Genomic DNA, 8,160 nt, shown 5'->3' with positions numbered 1-8,160 from the left:
TCGGAGGGGGAGAGTGAACTTGTGTCAAAATGTCACACTCAGCCACTTGTCTTGATCAAAGTTGGCACCGGCCCCACACAGGACGCTTTCTTTCACCCACACGCTGTCAGAAAAATGCAAACCCTAGTGTCTATGTATTGTATGCTGCTTGTATGCTGCAGGTCCATGCATGAACATACTTGTATATTCACACATATACGACAAGCTTCACCAAATGTGACAGGCAGTGTGCATACTGCACAGGCCACACACGTCTGAATGAATGAAAACATACTGCTACATAGAACAGGGAAGATGGATAATTTGTTTTCATCCTTGAGGAAAACTCACAATGTTTGCGTCAGATTATGCAATGTTAATTCATTTATGATTTGTTGTGAGTTTTATATCAAGTGTCCTTAATGTCACAGGCGTTTTTATTCATGAAAGTGATTGGGATTGTAACACAATGTAAACTTGGCAGATGAAGTTGTATAGCTGTTCAAGAATAACTTGTTTAGTATGAATGAAAAATAGAATTGGTTGTATAAATTACATTCACATGGCACTTTTCTGCTCCCTGGACACACTTATACCATCACACATTTATACTGTGTACTTAGGTGGTATAGAGGCATGGAGGAGGAGTTTTGCCCAATAACACAATAGTAGCATGCACTGGGTTTCAACCTCTGACTGGTGGAAGAATTAGCCTACTGAATTACTGCTGTTTATGGTTTACATTTTACATTATTAGAGTCTCAATCAATATGGGATTCAGGTAATGGGTTTTCTAGTCATATCGTTTGTTAATTGACAGAGTGAGCTGCTGGTGACCCTGCTGTGATTGTCTAACCCCAGCACGCCCTGCAAGCTTCATAAACACTTCCAAGAACAATGCATAACTGTCAAGGCTGCTAACCATTACTTTGAATGAAAATGACCAGAGCTACAATGTTAAAAAACATCACCGACATACTGCAAAAATAACAGAATAACACAGTAGTGACATAATTATTAAAATATTTGGGTGTTGAACAATTAACCCTTTTCATGACTATAATCCTGTATAAGAAATAATATTTCCACAGCAGTATTTGTGTACTGAAGTAATTTCATTATCTTATTGTTTTTGTTTGTATATATGTTGGGGGTGTGGGTGGTAACATATATGGACAGCTCAGTGTGTGGACTGCTGAGCAGAGATGGATGCACAGATCCAGTGTTGGCTTATGTTTTAGTGCAGCTTTATGTGCCTCTTCAGGAAGCCTCTTGTGGATCTATAGGACTCTTTGTATGAGCCACCACGGCCAGCTGTTCGCAAGTTTTATAGACGAAATGGAAGACATCTTTCCCTGCAATTTTCACCTCCTGGGCCAAGCATGTGTCAGTTATGGAGAGCCGTGCTGGGGTTTCCCCACTGAGCTCAAAGACTGCGTGGGTTTCATGACTCTCCTCATGTGATATTAGATACTTTAACACAAAATCTCACCCAGCACTAAATTATTACTTTTCTGTGTTTCTTGTTTCTGTTGTTTTTTGTTAGTGGGTGAATAGTCTGATTGGGTCACGCATGGTGTACATCTACAATACTTGACTACCCCTGGTGGCAACAACAGATTTAAAATTAAATTAAAATTAATTCTTTCCAAATAGTTAAGGCACACTTTATTCTCCCCATAGGGAAATTTGTCCTCTGCATTTTACCCATCCTTCAGTGCAGCTGGGGCATCTTTTCAGGAGCAGTGAACACTACAGGGGAGAGACATGCAAACTACGCACAGAAAGGTCAACCTGAGGATCAAACCCAGAACCTTTTTGCTGTGAAGAGTGCTGCCCACTCAGCCACCATGCCCCTTACAAACTTGTTAAAGAGTGGCAACCAAGAAGATCTCAGTCAGATTGACGCAAGAAGGCTTTTTACTGTTGCTTGGTCATTTTCAGAATAGTGCAATTACTGTCCCTGTGGGAAGTGCAACCACACAGAGGTTTTGTTTCTGACAAGCAACATCAGTGCTTTTTAGGGTTTTGTGCCATTCATCAAATGACAACTTTTGACAGCACACAATTGTTCCTGATTTGTCCACTTGACAGATTTAACTTTGTTGTTTGCTATGGATCAGACCTGGACGACTGAGGGTCTACACAGACAATTCTTCCTGATGTCAATGATGCCACAAATATTTATGATTTTGTTCATGGAGGAGCATCCCTAGTGCTTCCACATGGACATTTTCAGGTTCACTGACACTGCTTCTGCAAACTTGAATCTCAGGACCTTTGAACTTGACAAGAAAAATAAAGCTTTGGTTGTCCCACTGAAAGCCACATATTGTGTCTCTGATGAAGACACGTGCTGACAGAGCAAGTGACCTGTAATGATGGCTGACAGTTGTTGTCCTTCTGTCAAACCAATAGGACTTTCTCACACTAAATCAAAGAGGCATAGAGACCATTCCCAATGCAACTCTTTGTTCAAATATTGCTTTAAAATTCCTAAAACCACAATAAGGGACCCCATGAACATATCACGCAAAATTAGCTTTTTCACAACACCAAATCATTCAATCAACACTGATGTTTTCTGCTTTCATTTAAAGAACTATCAGGATCTTCTTGGTCAAAATCTCAAACAGACTCACTTATGTCACTGCAAAGGAGCTGTGTTTTAAACTCTATAGAGCAGTGTAGTCCTGGTCTTAAGCAGCTTGCATGTTTGTGATCCTGGGTGGTCTGTGGAATTTTGCTTCAGACTGAAGGATGTATGGCGACGGTGGGATTTGAATGTAAACCTCCTCTATAAGTGAGTCAAGTTGAAGTCAGTTTGTCTTCTCTTTTGTATAGTAACAAAACAATGAGAATGTTGAACCAAAAGTTCAAGGAACACAATGACACAATGCACTTTTTACCTCTGGGGCCCTGGAGGTGGGTAATACATTGGACAATGGCCAGTTAGTTGCAGGGCTGACCCAGACTCACTCTCACTTTCATTATAGGACATTACATTTACCACCTGTGTGTTTGTCTTTGGACAGGGAGAAAGTCAGAGTACCTGCAGCAAACTGTGGGGACACACAGACTTCATCCAGAGATCGAACCTACAACCCCCTCGTGAGACGGTCAGGAGAAAAGGGTAAGTGATAGCTTGAATATGATTTTCTGTACTATGGGAAATGCAAAGAAATCCTCAAAGAAAACTTCTTAACACAATATGGACTGCAACTCACAATTATTTTCTCTGTCAAGTCACCACTTATTTTTGTATTAGTTCATTTATTTCTATTTTGTATAGAATTATGTGAACTCATTTTAAACATATAAAAATATACTGACAGAATGCATCTATAAGAATATTTACAAACAAAGTGAATTAATTTTCAAGATCATTTCCATTTTTATTTCATAATTCCAAGGTGTTTGTTATCTCCAAAAACTAGATGACAATGACAATAATTAGTTGATAATTGCAGCCCTGATCAAAAATAGCAGCTAAAACTTTCCATTCCAGTTTCCAGTCTTTGATTAAAAAAGCCCTGCTTACACAATACAGAGGTGAGGAACTTCAGCCGGCACCTCACCCCTGCAGAGTGTCATGAGACTGGCCACTTTGTTTTCAGCCCTTTAGAGATGCTCTTTCTGCCTCACTGATCAAATACAGCCAACTACCAACAATAATTAGCACAATTTCCACTGCTTCTCTTTTCATCTGCAGCTGTAGGTTTATTTTGAACCTCTTTTCAAAGTAAAGCAGGAATGTAGGTCAGGAATGCTCTATCTTATAAGGTCTTCAATAAGGTTTTACACTTTGAACATCTCATAATCTGGGTCTTTTATCTACCTAGATCTTTAATCGTGGAAGATGGGACTGAACAAGTCAGGAATAATATTGAATTATTTTGTTGTTTTAGAACTGAGTTTTATGTTTTAATAGTAGTTCACATTTGAAACTCATCCAGAAGAACTGACAGAAGACTGAAATATAAACTGTCAAAACTAATAATAAAGAATCTCATTTCAGAATATTTGCTAATTGCATCCATTTAAATTGCAATATCGATTTGATTGTGATTAATCTTGCGGCCCTGATGGAGTGCAGAAAAACTCAACTCAAGCTCAAATATAAAAAAGTTAGTCTAGAATACTGTTACTCAAATAGAGAGTGTACATATCAAACACAGAGTGTACATATTTAATCTATCAGTTAATAATGTATTTAAAATCATGTTATGTGTGGTAATATTGGATAATTAAATGAGGTCCTGAGTCCTGACATGAACTTGAAGTCCTCACATGACCAAGGCAGGACCCCCCACACTGTAACACTTGACTCAGGCTCATTCATGTAGTGCACTTTTATGTGAGGTTATTATGACCAGATCAATGCTTTTCTATGAGGGCTGGGGTCACGGAGTTGAAGCCAAAGGGGAGAAAGTTTCGAATGACTAGCTGGAAAGAATTTTAAACTGATGGCATTGTGCTTGAGTGCAGCTCTTAATGACTTGATACATGAGTTAAAGACATTATAATAATAAATCAGAATGTGGTCACTGCACAGCTGACTTTGTTATTTTATATTCTTTCATTGTAATATTAAGTGAAAAAAGTAGTACTCCCGCATCTCAGCAAAGAGGTTGTGAGTTCAAGCCTCAGACAGGTTAATGATCACAGTTTCTATTTGTTCTCTTTTTGGTCAGCCATCCACACAAGATGCAAAATGTTTATACAGTAGCTCAGTTGTGCGAGTGCTTGTCCACTGATGCAAAGGTTGACAGTTTGAATCCCTCTCTCGACATAAACATAATTTGTAGAGCAGTCCAATTGACTGACCCACAGGTTGGTGGTGCAATTCCAGCTCCCACAGATAAATGCTGTCGTTTAGTTTGCGTTCAGCGTCTGCGTACGCTGGTGTATGAATGTGTGTGTGAATGGGTAAGTGGTCCCTTGATGTAAAGTGTTTTCAGTGCTTTGAAGGTGGAAAAGTATTATATAAAAATGTGACCATAATTGCTATGGATAAAATCTCCTGACCAATAGTAATATGCAGAAAAAGTTTAAACTACTGCACCCAGTTCCATAATCTATATATTGTACATCTTCACTGTCCAATTTCCAGCAGAGACCCCAGGACTGATAAATGGGCTTGAGTCCAGTGTGGGCCATAAGGTGGACTTGTGCACCATCTGCAAAAGTTTAGGAGAAACAGTTTAGGCTGATAAATTCAATATGTGCCGGTATACAGGGAGGTTCAAATAAAAAAAAATGGAGGCATCAGTATTCTTCGACAGTGCTGCGGCAGTCCTGCAAAAACCCAGACTATATCTTCAATCATCAAACAAGTTGGTAATGTCCACCACCCCATGCTCTGCTCTCACCTCCACCTTCCTATCCCACCTCCCTTTGGTCTCGCTCCCTGTCAGCTCTCATCAGCCTCCCCTCTGTGATGCTCTCCGAGGAATTTTACAGCTGCTGCGGGCTTCATACACACAGGCAGTGGTAGCTTGCATGTCCACGGCCTAACTAAAACCTGCACTGAAAGACACGCTTGCACATAAATCCCCTAGCAAGAACAGGGCAGGCTAGCCAATAACCACACACACATCGTTTTGTTGACAGACAGCTAATTAAATAATGCTGTGATGGGGAAACTACCTGGAGTGAAGGAGGCAACTGTAAAACCTAAGACCAATGTTGTGTTACTTAATTCTTCTATTGGGGGAATTTTTCACAAAAATTCAAATGGTCTGTGAGCAATTTTGGTAAAGGTGCAGTTTAATTATTGGACTATTTGTGTGGGTGTTTTACTGTAATCAGCACATTGTTGTTACTGCTACGTGGTTTCTTATTCATAAATAAAATGCTAATCCCAAATAACATAAGAAAAAATTATCACTTTTTTGTGCCTATACCAAACCAGGATGAATTGAAAGGTGTAGTTCAAGAAGAGCATACTTCATAAAGGCAACTCACTGTTCACATTACTGCACTGTTATTGCCTGGGATTCACAATAAACACTTCTTCAATACTTTATGAAGATGTGAATCTGGTCTTTGGTGAATCTCCCTGAGTTCAGATGGGCGTGATTGACAGGTGAATTGTACAAACAGGGAAATGCATGATCTGTCTGTAGCAAAATAAATGTGGCTGTTTACAAGGAAAAAAAAAACAAAACCATCATAGGGGACTGAAAAACATTGTGGATTTCTGTAAGATTTAAAGGTGAGATCAATTTAGTTTTGTTTGTAAATGATAGATGACCCATGAGTTCCTTCGTTTCACATGCGTCACTGAAATAAACAAATCTGATTGTGCGATCATGTTTGGTTCTGGCTCGCAACGTGATGGAGGGCGTGGGAACCAAACTGAGAAATTAAAACAACATTAGCAAATACTGAACTGACCAAGTCTATAACACAGACAGAGCGGCATACAGCAGCTGACAGGACAGACAGGCTTTGAGATATACAGGAGCTCAGAGGTCAAATCACTCACGCCGTTTGCTCGCTTTTGACAAAAGGGGGCATTCTTTGTGTTTTGATGTCTAACCTACATAGCAATCTGTCTGTTTTAAAAATGAGCCCTTGGACTTGTTGACTCATTGGACTGTTATGCCCTCACTATTTCAATGATAAATTTACCTAGTAACCTTGATATAAACCTAGTAACCTTGAAATAAATAACTTTGGACACCCGCTGATGCTATAAAGATCTGTTAGGCCGCTGAACATATGGGAGGAATTGTCTCTACTATGCCATTTTACCACTGATTATATCCAGGATTAAAAAGCAAAAATTCAAGTGGATTTATACATGTTACACTTTTACTGTTTTCATGCAGACAATGCCCTGAGTTCTTTTTTGCATAGTTTGCATTTTGCCCATGTTTGGAGGAAAAATTTGCTTATTTTTTGCTATTACCTACATGAAAAGACCATATAACCTTATAGTCATTATATAAAATTGACTTTTATGAGTTTGCAACTGGTATAATAGTTAAAAACTCATCCTTTGATATTACCTTACCTTACCTTACTCCATTGCATTTTTTTATTTTACTAGATTCTTTTTTCCAGACCGAGGTTTAGTTTGTTTTCATACCTGACTGTTTCAACTGCTTAGTAGTGGTCTTTCTCAGAGTAGTCATTTGATAGTGTTGTGACGTGTCCAGTCAGCTGAATTAAACAGGTTTTGGCACTGTCTTTCTACCTGTGGAAGCAGGACAACAGCGCCATCTGCAGTCCGGCTTCTTTAGGACAAGATCCCAGGTGTGTGAGAGTAGGAAGGCCCCCTCTTCCCGGTTTAAAGTCTCATGGGCACGGAAGGCTTGAGTGGTCAAAAAATTTAGTTTACACTCTGCCATGCACAGCCCAGCTCTTACTTATGATTCTTCATCTCGGGATCATACACATATATTAGAAAATGTAAGTATGTATGTATTTGTGTAGTAATTTTTCAAAAATAAAAACACTGTAAATGGAAAAAAAAAAACAACGGAATGAAATGCTACACTGAAGAAGCACCAGAAAATCAGCTCTGTAGTTTTGAACAGAAAATCAATAAATGTGTTTTTGTTATTGTGGTTTCCAACTAACAAAATATAAAATAAGGATGTAACATCATGATATTTATTTCCAAAAAATCATGGACTTTAAACTATCAGCACTAAAACAATACAAACTGATGTAATGATCTAGCATTAGTTAGTCCCTCCGCTAATGCTTGATGCCAGTGCGCTGGGCTAACGTAAAGCAGACCGTGTTAAAACAGTTCACCTGGAACACCTTGCTCTCCTCTGGGTTCAAAGGAGCTTCACTAATTAAAGAATGTGAGACCAAGTCATGTCCCATTTCTCTGCCTCTCTCTCTCTTCACCTCTTTCTGTTTACATTGTCATTCTGCTGTCTTATAAAATAAACGCAGGATCCAGCCCATGTGTGTCCGCAGACATGGTGTAAGGTCAGTGTGTAAATCATAAAGGCTTAAAACGTGTCGAAACAAACCAATAATGTTACTACTACTACATACCTCTGTTACTGCTACTTTGGTAATAACAACCGTGAGGGGTCAGAATTTACTTTTTCCACTTTTCATTACCTGTGTGGCTTTAGTAAAACAAAACAAGTACTGATACTGCTTTATTTAGTAATACTGCTCTAGGCCTATAGATTTATTGATTTGAGTAAA

Source organism: Periophthalmus magnuspinnatus, chromosome 16 (genome assembly GCF_009829125.3).
Source record: "Periophthalmus magnuspinnatus isolate fPerMag1 chromosome 16, fPerMag1.2.pri, whole genome shotgun sequence".
Taxonomy (NCBI): Eukaryota; Metazoa; Chordata; class Actinopteri; order Gobiiformes; family Gobiidae; genus Periophthalmus; species Periophthalmus magnuspinnatus.
This window is presented reverse-complemented; position numbering follows the sequence as displayed.